Below are 23,304 nucleotides of genomic sequence, written 5' to 3'. Positions count from 1 at the left end.
TAAATGTCAAGCACAAACTTTGGATTCTCTTGTAGGTTTTTGTCTTTTCACTGAAAATAATTTTAATTTGCTGAAAAATTACAATAGTACAGAACACCTGTATTCCCTTTACCTATTCATTTTTTATATACATTTTCCTTCATTTGCTTTATGATTCATTCTTTCTCTCTCAAACTAAGTAAATATATAGAATATGTGAAACATAAAAAATACACAAATTAAGATAAAAAATACCTTTCTCAGAGCCCCTTGGGAGTAAAACTGCATATTCCATGGCCCTTACCCCTAAGTATTACAGGGTGTTTCTTAAGAGTAAGGATGTTCTCTTGTAATCTTGTAATTATTGCAGCATATATGTTTTTAAATTCAGTAAATGTAAAATTGGCAGGACACTTAGTTAATTGATTTTTATTCAATTTTCCAATATTTTTATTCCTATTTTTTCAATTCACCCAATAGGTCTTTTTTCATTTTTCATTTTATTTTATTTTATTTCTTTTCTGTGTCCCAGAATTCATTGTTTATGCACCACACCCAGTGCTCCATTCAATATATGCCCTCCATAATACCCACCACCAAGCTCACCCAACCCTCTCCACCCTTCTCTCCACCAAAACCATCAGTTTGTTTCTCAGAATCTACAGTCTCTCATGGTTTGTCTCCCTCTCTGATTTCTCCCAACTCACTTCTCCTCTCCATCTCCCAATGTCCTCCTTGTTATTCCTTACGCTCCACAAGTAAGTGAAATCATATGATAATTGACTTTCTCTGCTTGACTTATTTCACTCAGCATAATCTCTTCCAGTCCCGTTTCTGTTGATACAAAAGTTGGGTATTCATCCTTTCTGATGGAGGCATCATATTCCATTGTGTATATGGACCATATCTTCTTTATCCATTCATCCGTTGAAGGACATCTTGGTTATTTCCTCAGTTTGGCGACTATGACCATTGCTGCTATGAATATTGGAGTACAGATATCTCTTATTCTCACCACATCAGTATCTTTGGGGAAAATATCCAGCAGTGCAATTGCAGGGTCATAGAGAAGCTCTATTTTTAATTTCTTAAAATTTAAACTCTCCACACTATTTTCCAAAGTGGCTGCACCAACTTGCATTCCCACCAACAGTGTAAGAGGGTTCCCCTTTCTCCACATCCTCTCCAACACTCGTTGTTTACTGTCTTGTTAATTTTGGCCATTCTGACTGGTGTAAAGTGGTATCTCAATGTGGTTTTGATTTTAATCTCCCTGATGGCTAATGATGATGAACAATTTTTCATGTGTCCATTAGCCATTGGTGTGTCTTCTTTGAAGAAGTATATGTTCATGTCTTCTGCCCATTTTTTGACATGATTATCTGTTTTGTTGTGTGTTAAGTTTGAGGAGTTCTTTATAGATCTTGGATATCAGCCCTTTGTCTGTAGCGTCATTTGCAAATATCTTCTCCCATTCTGTGGGTTGCCTCTTTGTTTTGTTGACTGTTTCCTTTGCTGTGCAGAAGCTTTTGATCTTGATGAAGTACCAAAAGTTCATTTCCTGTTTTGTTTCCTTTGCCTTTGTAGACACATCTTGAAAGAAGTTGCTGGGGCCAATATCGAAGATGTTACTGCCTATGTTCTCCTTTAGGATTTTGATAGATTCCTGCCTCATGTTAAGGTCTTTTATCCATTTCGAGTTTATCTTTGTGTATGGTGTAAGAGAATGGTTGAGTTTCATTCTTCTACACATAGCTGTCCAATTTCCCCAGCACCATTTATTAAAGAAACTTTTTTCCACTGTATATTTTTTTCCTGCTTTGTTGAAGATTATTTGACCACAGAGTTGAGGGTCCATATCTGGGCTCTCTACTTTGTTCCACTGGTCTATGTGTCTGTTTTTGCACCAGAACCATGCTGTCTTGGTGATCACAGTTCTGTAGTAAAGCTTGATAGGAGGCAGCAAGATGCTCCAAGTTTTTTCTTTTTCAACATTTCCTTAGCAATTCGGGGTCTCTTCTGGTTCCATATAAATTTTAGGATTGTTTGTTCCAGCTCTTTGAAAAATTCTGGTGTAATTTTGATGGGGATGGCAATGAAAGTATAGATTGTTCTAGGCAGTATAGATATTTTAAAAATGTTTATTCTTCCGATCCATGAGCATGGTCTCCCATCTTTTTGTGTCTTCTTCAATTTCTCTCATGTGTTCTGTAGTTTCTCGAGTACAGATCTTTTACCTCTTTGGTTATGTTTATTCCCAGGTTATCTTATGGTTCTTGGTGCTATAGTAAATGGAATCAATTCTCTAATTTCCCTTTGTATATTTTCATTGTTAGTATATAGGAAAGCAACCGATTATTGTACGTTGATTTTGTATCCTGCCACATTACTGAACTGCTGTTTGAGTTCTAGTAGTTTGGGGGTCGAGTCTTTGTTAGGTTTTCCATATAAAGTATCATGTCATTTGCAAACAGACAGAGTTTGACTGCTTCATTGCCAGTTTGAATACCTTTTATTTCTCTTTGTTGTCCAATTGTTGTTGCTAGGACTACTAGTACTATGTTGAACAAGACTGTCAAGAGTGGTCATCCTTGTCATGTTCCTGATCTCAAAGTGAAGGATGTCAGCTTTTCCCCATTGAGGATAATATCAGCTGTGGGTTTTTCATAGATAGATTATATGAAGTTGAGGAATGTTCCCTCTATCCCCATACTTAGAATCATTTTAATCAGGAATGGATGCTGTATCTTGTCAAATGCTTTTTCTGCATCAATTGAGAGGACCATGTGGTTCTTCTCTCTTCTCTTATTGATTCATTCTATCACATTAATTGCTTTATGAATGTTGAACCACTCTTGCATCCCATGGATAAATCCCACCTTGTCATGGTGGATAATCTTTTTAAGGGACCATTGGATCCTATTATCTAGGATCTTGTTGAGAATCTTGGCATCTGTATTCATCAGAGATATTGGTCTGAAATTCTCCTTTTGGTGGGGCCTTTGCCTAGTTTGGGGATCAAGGTAATGCTGGCTTCATAAAAAGAATCTGGAAGTTTACCTTCTATTTATATCTTTTGAAACAGTTTCAGGAGACTAGGTATTATTTCTTCTTTGAATGTTTGGTAGTATTCTCCAAGGAATCTGGCAGGTCCTGGGCTCCTGATTTTTGGGAGTTGTATTTATTTTTTAAGATTTTATTTATTTTTTTGACAGAAAGAGATTACGAATAGGCAAAGAGGGAGGCAGAGAGAGAGGGGGAAGCAGGTTCCCTGCCAAGTAGAGAGCCTGATGCAGGGATTGATCCCAGGACCTGGAGATCATGACCTGAGCCGAAGGCAGGAGCTCAACCCACTGAGCCACCCAGGAGTCCCTTCGGGAGGTTTTTGATCACTGCTTCAATCTTGTTACTAGATATTGGTCTATTCAGGTTGTAAATTTCTTCTTGATTCAGTTTTGGAAATTTATAGTTTCTAGGAATATATTCATTTCATCTAGGTTACTTAACTTATTGGCATATAACTGTTGATAATAATTTTTGATGAATCTATTTCCTTGGTGTTAGTCGTGATCTCTCCCTTTTCATTCATAATTTTACTAATTTGGGTCTTCTCTCTTTTCTTTTTGATTAGTTTGGCCAATGAGTTATTGATCTTATTATTTCAGAAAACCAGTTTCTAGTTTCATTGATGTTTTCTACTGTATCACTAGTTTCTATCTCATTGATCTCTGCTCTAATCTTGATTATTTCCCTTCTTGTGTGTGGGGTTGGCTTAATTTGTTGTTGATTCTCCAGGTCTTTAAGGTGTAAAGAGAAGTGGTGTATTCTGGATTTTTCAGTTTTGTTTTTGTTTTTGTTTTTGTTTTTATTTTGAGAGAGGCCTGGATAGCTATGTATTTCCCCTTTAGGACCACCTTTGCCATATCCTATAAGTTTTAGACCAATGTGTCTTCATTCTAATTGGTTTCCACGAATTGTTTAAGTTCTCTGATTTCCTGGTTGATCCAAACATCCTTAAGCAAGGTGGTCTTTAGCTTCTAGGTATTTGAATTCCTTCCAAACTTTTTCTAGAGGTTGAGTTCCAGCTCCAAAGCATTGGGTCTGAGAATATTCAGGGAATAATATCAATCTTTTGGTATTAGTTGAGCCCTGATTTGTGACCAATATGTGGTCTATTCTGGAGAAAGTTCCATGTGCACCCGAGAAGAATGAGTATTCTGTTGTTTTAGGGTGGAATGTTCTGTATTTATATATGAGGTCCATCTAGTCCGATGTGTCATTCAAAGCTCTTGTTTCTTTATTGATTTTCTGTTTGGATGACCTATTACTGATAGTGGAGTGTTAAGATCCCCTACTATTAAAGTATTCATATCATTATGACTCTTTATCTTGATTAACAGTTGTCTTATGTAGTTGGCTGCTCCCATATTGGGGGCATAAATGTTTACAATTGTTAGATCTTCTTGGTGTATAGACCCTTTTAAGAATGATGTAGTGAACTTCTTTATCTTTGAGTACAGTCTTTAGTTTAAAATATAATTTATCTGATATGAGAATCGCTGCCCCAGCTTTCTTTTGAGGCCCATTGGCCTGAAAGATGCTTCTCCATCCTTTCATTCAGTCTGGATGTATCCTTAGATTCCAAATGGGTCTCTTGTACACAACAAATGGACAGGTCCTGTCGTTTTATCCAATCTGCAACCCTGTGTCATATTGCTTGAGGTTTTAGAGGCAGAGAGGTGCAGAGACAAGCAGGTGCTTAGGGTGACCCCTGAGATGGTGACTGGGGGTGTGCACTGCCTGTAGGAGGTTGCACAGCTCAGTGAAGTTGCAGAGGGGGAGTCTGTGTGTTCTGGACCACCCAGAGGGGAGCTGACTGAAGCTCTCTCTGAGACGGAGGTCTGGCTGCTGTTTGCTTTCCACTAAACCTCTGAAAAGCCACAAAAAGCTGCCTAAGAATAAAAACCTCCAGAGAACAAAAGCCTGAAAAACCAGTTTCCACATATCCCAGCCCCTTGATAGGGAGCAGGAGGACTCAGCCCAAGAAAGACTGACTGAAACAAACAAACAAACAAACAACAACAACATAAAAAACACAGCAGTCCCTTCCCCCAGAAAGCCAGCCAAAAGAACGAGAGGCAACCACCACAGGGTCCCCATAAAACTGAAAAACCCCAATATCAGGGGAAACAAGATATTAAGCTCCTGGTATTGTCCTAAAACCTGTATATTTCATAGATACAACTTTTATTTTTAATTCATTCTCATTATTCTTCTTAATATTTTTAACCTATTTACCATTATAACAAGAGGTTAAATACAACAAATTCCATAATAACCTTTTAAGTTGAACTTATTTCATACAGAATACCTGTGTTTTTCTTTTTCTTTTCTTTTATTTTCTTTTTTTTTTTAATATACATACAGATATAAGCTTCAAGGTAATTCTCTTTCCCTAATCAATACTACCCTTATATATAAACCAGTTTTAATCTCCCTTTATCTCCGGAAAGTTGAGTCCTTTAACAAAGATATCAAGATACACCCAGGAAGTATCAAAATAACCTTCCTCCCCCACACTGAGGATTTATAATCACCCTCCCATCTTTTTCTTCAGCCAGTGTTTCTGTGTATTTGTTTTTGTGCTGGTATAATATAAATCTTATACTTGGGATTCATTTTGACTGGGTTCTTTTTTTTTTTTTTTTCCCCCTTGTCATTTACTTTTGTCGGTCCTTTTGTTTGTCCATTTTTGTTTGTATACCTTATAATTCTTAACTTTGGGGCCCATTCTGGCTGGGTCTTCTCTCTTTCTCTCCCCCCCCCCCCCGTTTCCCTCTTTGTCTCTCTCTTTTTTCTTTCTTTTTGGCAGTGACTTCTGATTGCTCAGAAGTGTTCCAAGGTACACCTTACCTGGAACATGGTTGAATATTCAGCTACACATCCCCTCAACCACCTCTCACCAAAATGACTAGGAGGAGGAATGCCCAAAAGAGGAAAAAATCAAAGACTGTGCCTTCTCCATCAGAGCTGTTGGATATGGACACAAACAGTATGTCGGAAAGGGAATTCTGGGTAACAATTATCCCGGCAACGGCTAGGTTGGAGAAAAACATTAATGACAACAGGAAATCAATTAGGGCAGAAGTGAAAGCTGCCTGGGAAGAACTTAAAAATGCTATCAATGAGATCCAATCTCATCTAAATTCTCTAACAGCTAAGGTAACTGAAGCAGAAGATAGAATTAGTGATCTAAAGGACAAAATGATAGAGAAAAATGATCAGGAGGAAGCCTGGAACAAACAGCTTAGAAGCCAAGGAAACAGAATTAGGGAAATAAATGATGCCATAAAATGTTCCAACATCAGAATTGTTGGGATCCCTGAGAGGGAGGAGAAAGAAAGAGGGCTAGAAAATATAGTTGAACAAATTCTCCACAAAAATGTTCCCAGACCGGGGAATGGAACCAGCATTCATGTTCTAGAGGCAGAAAGGTCACCCCACCAAGATCAACAAATCAAAAAGACCTTGAGACACTTGATTGTGGAAACTGATGAATCATAATTTTAGACAGGAGCTCTTGAGAGCAGCTGGGGGAAGGGATTCCTTAGGTACAGAGGAAGATCCATCAGAATAACATCAGATCTGTCCACAGAAACCTGGTAAGCCAGAAAGGGCTGGCAAGATATATTCAGGGCACTAAATGAGAAGAACATGCAGCCAAGAATACTTTATCCAGCAAGGCTGACATTCAAAATGGATGGAGAGATAAAGAGCTTCCAACACTGGCAAGGTTTAAAAAAGTATGTGACCACCAAGCTGGAACTACAGAAATATTAAGGGGGGGGGTTCTGTAAAAGAAGAAAGAACCCAAGAGTGTCATAGAATAGAAATTTACAGACACAATCTATAGAAACAAGGATTTCACAGACACCATGATGTCAATAAAAACATATCTTTCCATAATTACTCTCAACGTGAATGACCTAAACTCAATATGTCTTTTACGGGATTTTGTGGGTTTTTTTGCATTTTGGAGGCTTTTTGTTTTCGTTTTATATAACTTTTACATAACATTACATTCAGTTGTTATATCTCTCTGATCCTTATGAATTTGCTATTATTGCCTCTTAAGTATCTCCTGAATGACATAGTATTAAAAAGATTGTTAAAGTATTTGCTATTGATAAAACAAAGAAAAACAACACACACACACACACACACACACACACACAACCTCTTATATAGTATATATATCCTTTCATCTTTTTTCTTTTCATCATTCCCCCACCAAACATTCCCCCACAAACTCTAACTCCTCCTGTCCTTGTCTTCAGCATTACTTTTTTTCTTTTTTATTATCTCATTGATACTAGAATCAGTCTCTTACTCTGTCCCACTGACCCTGGATTCACCTATTTTCCTCTCTACCTTTCTAATCAGATTTTATCCATTTCATTTGTTGTCTTGTCTGCTTACAGTCTTTTAAAAATGAAAGCTTTTAAGCCTATCTTCAGCACTCTGGAAAAATCCATGGACTCAACAATTAGCATTATATAGACAAAATCTAAACAGATATGACAAATCTTATCCCTGCTGGATTTCAGCATTCCACTTTGAATTTGTTCTCCCATCAGCACATCAAATTCTTTATACAAACGTTACTCATGGTCTGTTCTCTCTTATTCTTCACCCTTGCTCTGCTTCTTTGAATTCCTACACTTAGTTTTTTTTTTTTTTTTCAATTTTGCTACATTTTAATAGTAGGTACTTTAAGGGATTATTTTTTAGGTCTCGTCAGCAACATCAAACAGAAGGTACTGAGTACTCCACAGGGTACAGAGTGCTGCCAAGCACCTTAGAACATATACAGGACTTGGAGAAAATGTGGTTCTTGCCCCCTTGAGGAGCTGACAACTTAAGTCTAAGGGTTGAGTGAACAACAAGGTAATTTATTAAGGCAAATTCTTCATCCCCTTGAAAGTGCATAGGTCCTACACTTAGTTTTAAGACTACCTGGGACTTTCCCATCTGTGTTGTCTCCTGAAAACACCTGTCCCCCACTTCTAGTCATTTTGTTTTATGTCTTTCTCTAACATTCATTCTCTCCATTTGAACCACTATTACTGAAGTCCAAGTCCTTTTTACTTTTCAACTTCTTTAACTGATTTCCATAAGTCTACTTGTCATTTCATTCTTTTGAATCATTCTCTCTTCATCCATTCTTTCTTTAATCTAATTCATAATATTAGAAAATTTCTCTAAGATTATTTCAAATAAAATTCTGAAATTTTCCCAGTCATATTAATTTCTTATTGGAAAAAAATATCATACCTCTTCTCTGTGTAGATGAGAAAGTACAAAGTCTTTGACATGTTCACTAAGTCTTTAGATGATACTGACCTCAAATACTTTGCCAAACTTTTTAAAAAACTATTCTTTAAAGTTTTCCATGCTGTTTTCACTCCCTTTGTGTCAATTCTATCTTCTTATTCTTTCTCCACATTATCATGTGCTCAAAACCCAAAGGAAATGTCTCCTTAGATACACACACACACACACATATGTATATATATATATTCATATGTATATGCACATGTATATTGTGTGTGTATATATACATATGATCTTGTATGTGTATGTATATATATTTATATAATCCTGTAGGCTATAGCATTTTTGTGGAAATGTCCTTGGTCTGATTCTTCTTTTTTGTGTCACCAAATTCTCTGCTCACAATAAGTGCCTTACAAATATTTGTTTTTCCTTTTTTTAACTATCATACCTTATTTTTAGTATTTTTAAAGTTAATTTTTAATATCTCTTTCAAGTTTTTATTTAAATTACAGTTAGTTAATATATAGTATAATATTAGTTTCAGGAGTAGAATTTACTGATTCATCACTTACATACAACACATTGTGATCATCGGAAGTGCCCTCCTCAATCCCCACCACACATTTAACCCACCCTCTTCCCCTGCTCAAATTCTAATTTGCTTACCTCCCCTCCAACAACACTGTTTGCTCTCTACAGTTAAAAGTCTGTTTCATGGTTTGCTTCTCTCTTTTGTCCCCCTATGTTCATCTGTTTTGTTTCTTAAATTCCACATGAGTGAAATCATATGGTATTTGTCTTTCTCTGACTGACTGACTTCGCTTAGCATAAACATTTGTTTCTTAAGTTAATGTGTTAATAAAGTGCCTAAAATACCAGCCATAATATGAACTTATGGTTGCACAGTATTTTTTAAACTAGGATTTTACTTTTAAAATGGTTTAGTGCAATGAGATTTGAATTTCCCAAGAAGTAAGGATTATTACAATTTTATCTCTGAATTATAATAACTTTCCAATTACCAGAAGGCTGGAACATATTTAACCTAACAGACCCCTCAGTGTAAGCCCTCCACACTTTCAGTGCACAGAGGTAGAAAGGCACTAAAGGTTCATTACATGAACACTTTCATACATGTCCTGGTATCCTCCTGAGCAGCTCAGTGGCAAGGCTAATCCTGTTGTAAGAGCTCATTGACACCAGATGCTGCAATTGAGATGAGTTTCCAAAGGTTAATGAGTTATACACACAACTATAAATAGCATCATGTTTTCCTTCAGCAACCAGTTTTTCTGTAACAGAGAGTCTTCAGATCAGTACTTTCCAATAGAACGTCTCTGCAAAAGAACTTTCCCTAAGACTTCACCTCCCAGGGGGGCTTTTGAGTCAAGAAGCATTTGATGAAAAGCAAGTATATTGTAGTAATGACTGTAAATTACTGATAGTGACAACGGTAATGATTTTATATCTAGAGATCCTTGTTCACCCTGAAAATACGAGAGGTTCCCTGACAAAGCTCAAGCCCTTCGACTCAACCGTCACCACTTCTCAGTTTGTGCCATGTTGGGCATGAAGTGTGAGAAACTGTAATTTAATGATTCTAAAACTTTGGACTACATCAGAATCACTCGGTGGACTTGTTAAAATACTTAGGGGAAGCATTGAGATGGGGGTTATCCCCAGAGTTTTTGATTTAGTAGGTCTTCCATGGGGTACACAAATTTACATTTGGTGAGATTCAATAATATGGATTTCTAGTATGCTCTTACATGATATTGATGCTGTTGGTCTGGGGACCATACTTGAGAACTACTGCTCCAATTCCCTCATCTTCAAACTTGGTTACATATTGAAACTACCTAGAGAGCTTTAATCATTGCCACCTTTCCACTCCCCCTTCCTACCCCACCCCAACATCCTGAGATCCTGAATGATATAGGGCATGGCCTGGCCATAGGGGTTTTTAATAAAAGTGGTTCAGAATCACAGGGGTGGTCCACTGCAGACCACCAGAGAAGTTATTTAAGATACAGATTAGGAAGTCAACATCTGAAGTTGAACAAGAGGGGCAAGATATGATTCAGAGAAATCAAAAGAATGCTACACTGGCATTTTTATTGCTATTCCACATCAGGAAAACCCCTTATTGGGGCAATAAAAACTTCCAAAAGAAAATCACACTGTCCATATGGAATAGCTACTGGTAATATTTTTTTCATCTTTACAGCGTCTATTAAAAAACATAAAGTAATCATCTGTTCATGATTTCACAGAACCAGGTTTCTTCAGGTTAGTACCTTCTCATTTAGAGGTCTTATTAAAGCATAGAGTGCTGAGTACTATCTCTAGTTTCTGCGGGAAAGGGCCCATGACTTGCATCTCTATTTCAATGTTCCTAGGTGACCCTGATGCTGTTCATCAGGTACCATAGTCAGAATAATTACTCTGGAAATGAGCGGTTCAGCAAGACCTGTATGTAATATCAAGGCAGTTCTTGAGAACCAGACAAACTATCTTGACAATCTCAACTACTTGGCTCCAGGTTCACCAGGAATCATTAGTGAAGGTCACAGGGATATATGTAATAAGATAAAGATACTGTACATTAACTTACTCTATATTAATAATTGCAAGCATATTAAGAGCTTAGTGTTACCCATAATACACTAATATTTTTCTTTTAAATTACTAGAACACAAAATAGTGTTAACCACATCACATATGTTAAATAACTAGGTGAATTCTAAATTAGCCCAGATCCCTTTCTGAACTCTTCAGAAATGGTCTGGATTTAATCTAAAGAAAGAAAAGATGACTAGTGCCAATTGGTCTTTACCACAGTCATGTTGCCAAACCAGGTTTTGTTTTTTTTCTAATATCTAATATTGACTATTTTTTCAATAATTACAGGCTGAAATCCTGGAGAATACGCAAATCTGAGAATACACTTCAGCATATAGCTCCCCTATTCATTGACCAATGAACCAGACATTCTGCTGGCAGAATGCTAAGATAATCTGATAATGATAAAATCATAACTTTAAATGATAAAATGGCCAACTAAAAATAAAAGACATGATGGCTGTCTTAATGGAAGTTAAGAAAGAAGATACGCATTAATCAACTAATTCACTAAGTATATCATTACAAACTGTGATAATGCAGTGAGAGAGCTTTGTAAGTAATTCACCTGTTACAGGGAGTGTTTGAATACTCAAAACACCACCGCGTGCTCTCAAGGCTACAGAACATTGAAAGAGATAAGGAACACACTGAGAGGCACAGTCACAGCTGAGTGACTGACACATGGGGCCAAGAAGGTTAAACAAAATCACAAATCAACATATGTCACTGACCTCCAGGAATTATTCCTAGTGACTGTAACTCTCGATATTAAAGCCATGTATGCCAAAGGTCTATTGTGCCTCACAATACCGATTTTTAAAAAGATATTTGCAATCTTGGTTAAAATTCTCTTTAACAAAAATAAAGGCCAGCTCTTTTATATTAAAGTCAATATACACTATAGTGACATTTTTAGAAATAATTTTAGAAATAATAGAAATATTTTTAGAAATAATTTTTAGAAATTTTAGAAATATACATGATAGTGACATTTTTAGAAATAATAGATAGTGACAAATTTAGAAATGACTGAGGTTAAATAGTACTAATATAGCAGGTTATATTCATATTTGTACTTTAAATATAGTTGAAGATCTCAAGAAATGTGTTGTCAAATAATTCATTATGGAATACAGAAATGGCTTTATGAATAGGTAATATATAATAAGACCAGGTTTACAGTTCTACAGTTTCATCCTTCTTTCCCCATACACTTATTTTATATTTACTGAAATTTCCATTGAAGTACTATTCAAACCAAGAAAGGCACAAAATTTAAGTGTATAGATCAATGAATTTTTACAAAATAAATGCAGCCATTTAAAGAGATTTAGAAGATAATGCCAACATCTTTCCTTTAGTTGTACCAATGTACACCTCATATAGCAACAGATGAGGGTCTCGGTGGTTTTATATTCTTACTAATTCTGTTTTTCCCCCCGAATATTTTATATATTTATTTGAGAGAGACATAATGAGGGAGAGCATGAGCAGGGGGGTTGGGTGGCAGAGGAAGAAGCCTATTCACTGCTGAGCAGGGAGCCCGATGCGGCCCTCGATCCCAGGACCCTGACATCATGACCTGAGCCGAAGGCAGACACTTAACTGACTGAGCCACCCAGGCACCCCTATTCTTGCTAATTCTTGACCTTTTCTTCCACTTTAGTCATTCTGGTAAAGTACAATAGCATTGAATTGTGGATCTAATTTGTTATTTGCCTTTGGATACTCTTTATGTAAGTTTTACTTTTGCACTGTCATTTACTCTGTGATTGGCTGGAAGTTAATATATGCAGTTTGCACACATAGTTTGCCACCTACATGTACTGCAAATATTTTCTCTCTTTCCGTGGGGTCTTTTGATTATAGAAACCTTGCCTTCCCAGTATTCTAACCTCTGTTCTGCTTTTCAAAGATTTACCACTAAGCGTTCTAGCTTCCCACTTTTCAAAATCCAGCAAATACACTGCGAGCAAACACTGCCATTTGTCTGAGCTTTCTGAGTCACCAATTTCATGACGCTTAGCTCCATGAACTCACCAGCCTTGTACAGTTCCCCCATCCCATAACCCCCAGCATAACCTTCTGTTCTGGAAAAATCTCTAATCCTTATTGCTTGAAAGTCTCTTTCATGCCATTAATCACTCTAAAACTTCCCCCAGCTTTTCCATTTGTTCTCAAGGGGGCTGACAGTGTGGGATAGCCCACATTATCCCATCTGCAAGTGGATGCCCATACCATATACCAAAACTCACTTATAAAGCCCCTCAAACACTGGTTAAAAATAAGTAAATATACAAAAGAGTAGTATTACTAACTCAACTTCTGACTTGAAAATGATGAAGAACGCATAGTCTGAACTAGACAGCAATATTCAAGAATAAAGATTCAAATAAAGATTTGAAAAGGAAACATTTAGGAATTAAATTATGATTATAATTTTTTCTCTTTTTTTACAAAGATTTTATTTATTTATTTGACAGAGAGCAATCACAAGATAGGCAGGCAGAGAGAGAAGGGGAAGCAGGTTCCCTTCTGAGCAGACAGCCCGATGCAGGGCTCCATCCCAGGACTCTGAGATCATGACCTGAGCCGAAGGCAGAGGCTTAACCCACTGAGCCAGCCAGGCGCCCCTTAATTTTTTCTATTTTTGTTTTTGTTTGTGATTTACTGTGTTTTTGAGAAGGAGTAAGGCAAGGCAGACACCTGGAAACCAGAAGACTCAGTTCTCAGAGGCTGGCTTATTAATGAATTGTCACTCATCCTCCTGATTCACAAAATGAAAACTTTAAATTGTCTGGAGTGTCTTTTTTTTTTTCCTTCAAAAATTGGTTTCTGTAATATTTCCACATGTTTCTCATTTGCAACATTTCTTTTTGAACCTAGAGAACTAAATTTAAAATATTAGTTATCACTGGGCAAAAGAGGCAAGCAAAGAAGGAATAATTACTTTCTAGGTTCACTGCTAGTTTGATATGATTGATAAGGTGATGCATTTATTAGGGATATTGTAAAATATAGACAGTAGTCAAGCACGATAATTAAGAGCAATGATTCTGGAGCAAGATGCTCAGGTTCAAATCCCAGCCTCAATATTTCCTAGATGTGTGACCATAAACCAGTTGTTTAACCCCTTTTCTGAATATCTGATACATAATTTAAATGAGTATTTGTAAAATGCTCACAACTGTGTCAAGCAATTAGGAACTAATATAAAGAGTTCATTTTAAAAAGCTATAAATATATATATATTTACACACATATTTTTATAAGATACAATTCATAAAAAACATGTTTATATTATTACTAATTGACAATTAACAAGTAATTGTTCCTAGTGAACAAAACCTGTATATTTTTTCAGAAACCGAATGTAGTCAATGCATTGCTACTTAAAGGAACTTCATTCAACATGCATATCTTGGGTAAAACTTCCATTAATCATCAGTAGGTGCCTGTTTTCATAAATCAGAATATGTCTCTATTCGAGTCACAATGTCAGGGAAAAGGAAAAGGTAAAGTAGTCATTCTTCTGAAACCTCTACTTTCAATACTGAGTAATCCTGAAATAATTTCCACCCCCCACCCCCCAGGGCAGAAAAGTTGAGAGAGTTACTTTCATTATTTTTTTTTTTTTTTCCCACATCTTTCTTTTTTTTTAAGTCCCAATCAGGCCCCTAAACTAAAATCCAGAAATACATCAAGAAAGGCAAATCTGATGTTGGGAATGAGAAGAAGCTCTAAATCCTTAACATCTTTCTTCATTTCAAAATCCCCTGCCACGTTCCCCTTATCACTTGGCCTTCTTTAGTCCCTTGAAGAATTTGGCCTCCCAGTCTGAAGAAAGATAGGAAAGGAACTGAGAAACTTTTAGGTGGAATTGAAGCCCAGTCATTTAAAGTATTGTATTAGAAACAAAAGCTCTTTTTATGGAACTGCCTGGAATTTTTAACACTTTTTTTTTCAAAGTAGTAAATTAGCAAGAACTGTCAAGTTTTCTGTTGTTTCAATTTCTTGATTTATTTTAAAATTTACTACAGGAGGTCTTGGTATCAGTAGATTGAAATGTCATTTATGTGAACCTTATAATCATGGGAGTTAAAATGACTTGTCACACCATTTCTTTGTTTCCCAATTTTTTCTTTTCTTTTTTCTCTTTTTGTTTGAGTCCTATGCGCCTAAAGTCCTGATTTTTGGTTACAAAATTTCTTAGAATTCATTCCCACGTCTTTAGTCTCTGCCCAGTTTTGCTCTGAGCATAGTCTTAAGTCTTTATTCCAGAATCTTATGGACTTCACTTTATTTTCAAGAGAGAGGCTAACGTTTGAATTTTTATATATATAGTTAAATTTGAATTGGACAATTTTTAAGATCTGGGGTATGAGACTTTTGCCTAGAATTTGATAAGACAATACAGGATTCATGTTACTTTTGTTCTTCTTTTTGGTCAAGATTAAAATCTCGCGAACTGAAGACTCTTCAGAGGAGAGTGTGTAGGAGGTGAGAAGACAATGTGCAACTGTTCACAGGCTAGAATGCCTGTGGTAAAAAAATGTTCAAGATCAGATTGTAATGATACTGATCCTCAACCTACATCCTCTGGGGCCATTTTTAAAATCTTTATTTGTATGCTCTTATCCCCCATCTTCTATGTGCTTTAGCTTTTAACACCCAACACCTCTGGCTTCAAGCTACCGGAGTCAAGTTACATTTTGCTCCCTAGGCAAAGAGAGCTGGAATTACCTGGAACTCTACCGGGGCCTGGGCCTGATAGCCTTCAACCAATTAATGACTCCTGAAGGGTCATGAACGCACTGCTCTTATTTCCAGATGCGCAACTCATAGCATCACTTACACTGTAGAGAAGCTTACAGGATTAGGCTGAAGATCCCCTTTCTAGAAAACCATGTGTGAGATTTCCCCCTTAACTGGCTTCCTACCCCCATGTTCAGCATCCTGCCCTCTTACCATTTTTCCCTGAATCACTGCCTCAAAAAATCAGTTGCAAACACACCTTCATTTCAAGGACAGCTTCAGGTCTATAATACCAAAGGCACAAGCCACAATGCTCTAAAATATTAAATCATTCACACATGGTCTTCAACAAATACTTACTGAAACTGCTCTATGTACCAGGCACTGTGCTAAGGCTGATAGAGTGGGGGGAAAAAAACAAGAAACCGGTGAAGATGGGCATTAACTCAATAACTTCATATATAGTTAGTTGTGAATTATGACAAGTGTTACTAAAGAGAGGAACATTGGAGTTCTGAATGGCATTCATCAGAGAAAAATGGTTTAACACTTATTTTGAGAGGCTTCAATGGACAGATCTAGCAAGAATGGGTGGAAAGCTGTAAGATGACAGATTTTAGCTGAATATAAGAAACAGATTTTTAGCAACCAGCTCTGTCTGGAGATGAAAAGGGGTTCCTATGAGAGATAAGAACTCATCAGTAGAGGTAGGTATTTACAGTCAAGCCTCAACATCACTCATCGTTGTATCGAGCAAAATCAAGCCTCTGTTGGACGAGATGAATGAGTCTTAGTGCCTGTGACTCTACTCAGTATGGTGACACTAGGCAGTGAATTGGAGGGAAATAAGACAACAGCTCAGAAGATACTGAAGGGTTTCAGTTCAGAGTCAGGAATTAAACGTCAGGAGGAAGTTCAGTAAAGGAGCTGGTTGTCATAAAAGATTAAATACTCTTGTCATACAGCCTTTGTCCGGTTCAAAAATGTCTTTCTGTCATCATAGGCCCATTTATAAAATAAAAATAAAATTTGTACTTATCTGTAGAGTTGATGTCCCTACATTCAAAATACGGAGGTAACACTGGTTGTAAAACCCTGATGGAGAGGTGCCAGGGTGGCTCAGTTGGTTTAAGCCTCTACCTTTGGCTCAGGTCATGATCCCAGGGCTCTGGGATCGAGCCCTGCATTGGGCTCTCTGCTCAGTAGGGGGCCTGCTTCCTCCTCTCTCTCTGCCTGCCTCTCTGCCTACTTGTGATCTCTGTCAAATAAGTAAATAAAATCCTAAAAAAAAACCCTGATGGAAAGAAGAACAACCTGAAATCTTAAATAGCACTGTGCTTGTTTTATAAGCCAACTTCATATACTGTCTTCTGTTAGACATTCACAGGTCATGAATACGTATGTACATGTATGTATTTATAATAGGTCTTAAGTGCCATGGGACAGATGACTACTCTCTGTCTTCAATACAATGAGCATATTTAAACTAGAAATAGCCTGATACATATCTATATTATTTATAATATACCTTGCACAAGATATAGAAAATAAAGAAATTATGTCAAATAAAAAATATTATGAAAATGTTCCCCATATTAGTATGTAAGTTTTTTGAGGAAAGAACCATATCTATCTCATTTTTTTTACCATGTCTTCAATACCTAATGTCCAGAAAAAATAAGTAAAAAAAAAAAAAAACTATTTAGAAATTAATACAAGACAAAGTTTTATGAATAAAGCTGTTATATGTGTGGGTATACACATATAGTATACATAAAATGATACAAATGATCGAAGTGGCCATTCTTCATCATAACGTAGTTTTATTTATATATATTTCTGAGTAATCATCGCTACTAAATTAGCAAGTACTATTCCAGGGAAGACAACAAATGTCAGCTTCCTGTAACTGATCATTGATGCCTCACTTGCAGCTAAAATGGAAGGAAGAAGAAACAATCTTTTGCCATATGCCCTGTATTTTATAAATACTTTAATAGTGCAGTGTTTTAGACGCTATGGAGAATAATAAAGAAAAGAAAGAAACCTCAAGTGAACAATCAAACATTTCTAACCAAATGGCTACTCTGCGTAAAAGTCCATAATGAGACCATTTCTGCACTGATGAGATTAAGACATGCTCTGGATTTTTGCCCCCCAGTGTTTTTCTGCCCCATCCTCTGTCACCACCTCTGGAGCCAACATGATTTTGTTCTGGTATAAATCATCCTCATTAGCTGAACTAGATTACGTTGATGAGTTCAGCTGAGCTAGATTTACGAAGTGACACAAAGTTTGAAATCTCAATTTATTCCAGTCCTATGTATCATCTTCTAAGGACAGTTTTACGAAGTGGTAATTGGGCAATAGTTCAGCATTCTGATAGCCCCAGGAGACTCAATTCTATTATAATAAAGGACATTTAAAAAGTCTAACCATTTTATTAGAGAGTACCCTGAATATCAATGTATTTATTTTACTTTTCAATCTGAGAAATACTTCAATACCCACTTTTTTTTCTTTGTATTCAATATTGTTCAAGCCTGGGGCACTGACTCATCAAAAGGTGAGCTAGGACGCGTCAGGCTCTACTGGACTAGATAAGTTCTGTACATCACTGATTACTACCCTGATGACTTCTTTATTCAGGCCCGGAAGTCAGATTTGCTTCTTTGTAAAGAAACTACAGGACCGACAGCATACAATGAATCACGCCTAACAACACGCTGACAAGCTGGCAAGAGACAGCCTATACAGTGACAAATACAGCTGACGACAAGTGTACACATCTGTTTGGTAGGATTTATGAGAAAGGAATACAAACAAGGAGGAGATAGGTTCTTTGGTTTTATAAGAGAATTTAGAGGCTCTTTCCTTTCTATCCCAATAACAGTAACATAAGGAATACATATTAGCCCTCAAGATTTATTTATTACAAGCACATCCAGATTACAAATGGTCTGTGCAGATTAGCATTTTGATTATCCAACTGCTGTTCCAAATATCTGATGAACAGATATTAGAATAGTTCTTAAACATACTGATTAAACACACATTGATGCTGCTATTTTTAGCGCTTGCTTATATTCAGGGGTAAATCAGTTTCTGTACCCTTCCTTAAAGCTTAAAGTGAAAAATATAAAATGGATAAACCTCACCAGACTTCCATCAGGGAGACAAGGACCCAAGGATCAAGGCACCAGTTTTGGTTCAATTTGGGGGATTAAATAAATTAAGTTTAAAAAGAGGTCAACAGATTCAAATGCCGACAATTAGATATTTGAATGCCTTATGCAGGAATCAAGGTGCTTTCATAAAATGTATCATCATACAACCAGTTTGCTATCCTCTACACGTGCCTCTGTCCATAACACACGTGCTCTGACTTCGACAAAATTATTTGAAGCCCTAGACTTTTCTTAGTTCTAGAACAGTTTCACCAACTTGAAAGATGTGTATTCTAATAATAACAATGAAAACAAACATAATAATTATAATAAACCTGTTCAGTGAGTAGTGGGAACCTACCCCACGCAGGAGAATCTGTACTGGCCTGGACATGACCGCTGCACGGATAAACTGACAAAGGGCGAGGTCTTGCATTGTTCAGATGATTCAGGGAGACAAAAAAAGTTTGAAAAACTTTGGTTTTCCTGCAACTTGGTTTTACTAACCTGATGTTTCTTGATCTGAATGATGTATTTAGTCTTATAATTACTAATTTTTTTTCTCTTTTGGCAGTATTATCCTGTAAGGTCTAAGCTTGTACTTTTCACGTAGTTCATGCTTATTAATGATTTGTCAAGTAAAATGAAATTAGACTCCAGGCTGAGGGTCTAGATGTTTCTCCCTACCCTGAGTGCCCCCCCCCAACATGGTTTCTGATGAAGCTTACTCATGGTCCATATCCTTAGGGAAGAGCTGTTTTGGGACCAGAGGAGACCTGAATATTCTCAGCGGCCTGCAGGAGAATCAAAGCCTTATCTTGTCCTTACCACCATTTTAATCTCCTAATTTTGAAAATGGATGGTAGGGATATTACTGAGAAGCTTGGACAACATACACATTATTCAACCTTGGGGAATGTTGGCCACTTGAGATTCAACCCAAATTGCTTACATCGTGCCCCTCCCTCCCTCTGGGGTACAGTTAGAGCAGATGAGGGAAGGAAGACTGGTATGTGAGAAGCTATCTTTTTCTTTTCAGATGCTGAACTTTAACAGCCTGGTCATTGCTCCTGGGTTAGACTCAGGATTGGTTCACACTCTCACTTATATTTGTACTTAAGTTAGTTTAGAGTAATTAATTATAATCATTGCTTTCATGAAATCTCTATCCAGAAACTGCGTAGGGAAAAAAGGAAATCTTCCTAAATCAAAAATAAGTTCATAAATTTCAAATGTGGTGCCAGTGGCTCTCTGTATTGTTAAATTTTAGAATTAGAGGATTTTAGAGCAGAAATAGTGCAGAGGTCATTTATTTAAGACCTTTCATTTTCCTTTCTTCATTATTGGCACATAGTTCTACCATCGAGTTCATTCTGCTTTTATTGAGTGAATTTCAAAGTAATATTTTATCAAATGTCATGTACTTACATAATTAGCATAATTACATATAAGTGCATAATTAGTGTAAATACATGTAATTACATTATTATAGTATGTGATAATCTTGTAAAAAAAAAACCCTTTTTCTAACTTTATGAGCCAAAACATATGCATTGTGCAAGCATATTAGATAATTTTGAATATTCAGTATCTGGCTCTTCTTAATTGATTTAACCAAACACCAAATCTTAATATGTGTATTTAAAAGATACTATTATCTTTATTTTTGGCAGTTGTTTCATAGTTTGTGTGTGTGTGTCCATGCTTTTAAAGAAAACAACAGACCTTGAGAAAGAAAACATTCTTTCTCTATCTTAGTTTATGTTAGCATATAGAACAAGCAATCTTTAAATTCCAATGAAAAACAGCTTTACGTGCAAATTTCACTTGGTCAGAAATTAATAAAACTGTGAACTTGGTGACCTGTCTAATAATGGGTGTTAAGGAAAATGCTGGATGTCACCTCTACTATGCTGGAGTTCCCAGGGCACCAGAACGAAAAACATACATGGAATCTTAAATACTGGACTAAACAAAGAGAAACACTATAATCAGAGAAACGTTACCTAAAATACCATATATAACCACTTTCTTGTCAGTCTCTGTAAACAGTTCTAAATACGCCATGATATTCATTTCCATCCTCTACCAATACCCCAGAATGGTTCTCACATTGAGTATGTGTCTTTGAAATTAAAACCGGAATGTTTTTCCTCATTAAGGCCAAAATTCTCCATCTATCACATCAACGCTGTTTGAGGATGGTATATACAGTTTATCTGCAGTGATGTTTATATTCTCTGCTTGGCATTGACTGTTAGTGGATAAAATTCTTAAAACACAATGACATCATAGACATATTTTCCTATCTTATTCTTTTGGAAATCACCTGAATATCAAGATAAAATAGTAAATTTAAAGTAGAAAATATATTTAACTGTGATATATAATGTTGAAAAAAGAAGATCGAGTGGAAAACTCATGGGAGAGAAAAATAGTTACTTCAGTTAGTGTGTGAAGGCAGGTATGTACATACTGACAAGATGGAGGTTACTCTGCCCCTAAAAATTATTCAGGAACTGGTAGCATCACCAATAGAGGAACGGGTAAGACCAGTGACTGAAAATGAAGACTGTATTAATGTCTGTAAGAACACCAATTAACCCTTCAGGACCTCACTTTCCAGCTTATGCAGTTGGAGAACTATTCATTCCTAGCCTAGTTTGGAGATCAGAGGTATAACTACCCATAATGAAACGGAACCAAAAGGTTCTGAACACTGGAACTCCAGGCACGGAAGTGGCCAAAGGTGAGGTACTACACAAAAAGCAAGAAGATCAAGGAAAATTCTACACACTAAGTCAGTGTCAGTATGGTTCCCTAGGCAAGAGACAGGTGGGTTCTCCAGGAAAAAAGAATTCATCTCCGAGAAAATTAAATTAAATTACATTTTACTCAATTGTTAAAAAGAGATCCTGGAAATTTAAAGAGTCTAATAGTTACAGACAGAAATTATGTGGAAGGGTTGGATGATGGAGGCAATCTCTGTAAATGGAAGACGCAAAGACAGGCGCTTCGTGTCTCGTTTGCTAAACCTCCCGTTACCAGTTTGGCCTCCAAAAGAAGGCTCCATTCATGTTTCTCCATTAGCCCCATCTAGTTTCCTGCCCTCTCACACTGGGCAGAGAAGCTTTCCTTCTCTTCCACAGAGAAAAGAAAATCCACAGATGTGGGCTCTATTTACATTTCCACTTAACCAGAGCATTCTCCTTTGCCCCCGACCTTTCTTTTCTGACCCAGAGGAATGCGTATTTTCCTCTCTGATCCGGAGTATCCCATTTGGGCCCGGCTTCCTGGCCAAATCTGCTTCTTTTGATCTCCTCACTGTCCTCTATTTCAGGTTCTTGTCCCTCAGAGTTGTCCTTCCCTCTCCTTTCAGACCTTGCCATGTGTCTGAGTTGGGATCTCTCAGAAGCAGAGACCCGAACAAAGATTCAAGAGCAAGCAGTTTGTCTGGGAGGCAGTGCTAAGAAATACCAGCAAGGGAGAGGGCAACTTACGCAGGGAGGAAAAGAAAGTGATCGAGGGGTTCATTATCAAGCTGGTTACTACCTGGGGACCCGGAGCTCAGTCTCCCTGGGAAACTCTAGGATCCAGCCACTCACACGTCAGGGACATACCTGGAACGAGGGCTGAAGGAACTGGGATTGTTAGCCACCAAATGCTTGTTTGACGTTAGGTGAAAGCTATTTCTCCAGGCTCTGGCACTTTGGACTCTCCCTCCAAGTAAGAAACCTGTTCCTTCCTGCACTCGGACAAAAGAACACAGGGTTGCAGGAGCATGACGAGGCATCTTCAGCATGCAGAAGTGAACGCTGAAGCAATCTATGGGGGCTGGGGGGCTTCTAGCAACAAGTGATAGCGTGCACCTCATGGACTAAGCTGAAAACCTTAACAGAATTCCTGGCTTCCTTTCCCTCACCTGCTATCACCAGACAGTCATGAAATCCCAAGAATTCTCCTCAAAAATGCCTCACTGTGTTCTTTATCTCTTCACTAATTCATCACGAAATCTTTGAATTACTGCAAGAGCCTACTCATTGATTTCTTTCTTATCGTATTACTATCATTTACACAACATAACCTAGTCCACTCTTCATTTCCTACTATAACCTCCCATTTCCTACAGGACCCTTGGGGATTAGAATATTCTAAAAATAAAGACTCTGGAATCATACAGGACTAGGTCTAAACTTGTCTTTGTTCCTTACCAGCTTTATGATCTCTAGCATTGGACTTGATATTCTCCGAGTCTCATTTTCCTCATTTATAATTATCTCGCAGGATTATTTTGGATATGATGAATAAAATGTTTAATTTGTTTTACTTTTGGAAGCTCATTAAATGGTAACTGACTTTTTTTTTTAAAGATTTTTATTTATTTATTTGACAGAGAGAAATCACAAGTAGATGGAGAGGCAGGCAGAGAGAGAGAGGGAAG

The sequence above is a fragment of the Neovison vison genome, chromosome 9, assembly GCF_020171115.1.
Source record: "Neovison vison isolate M4711 chromosome 9, ASM_NN_V1, whole genome shotgun sequence".
In the NCBI taxonomy this organism is placed as follows: Eukaryota; Metazoa; Chordata; class Mammalia; order Carnivora; family Mustelidae; genus Neogale; species Neogale vison.
Note: the sequence above shows the minus strand (reverse complement) of the source record.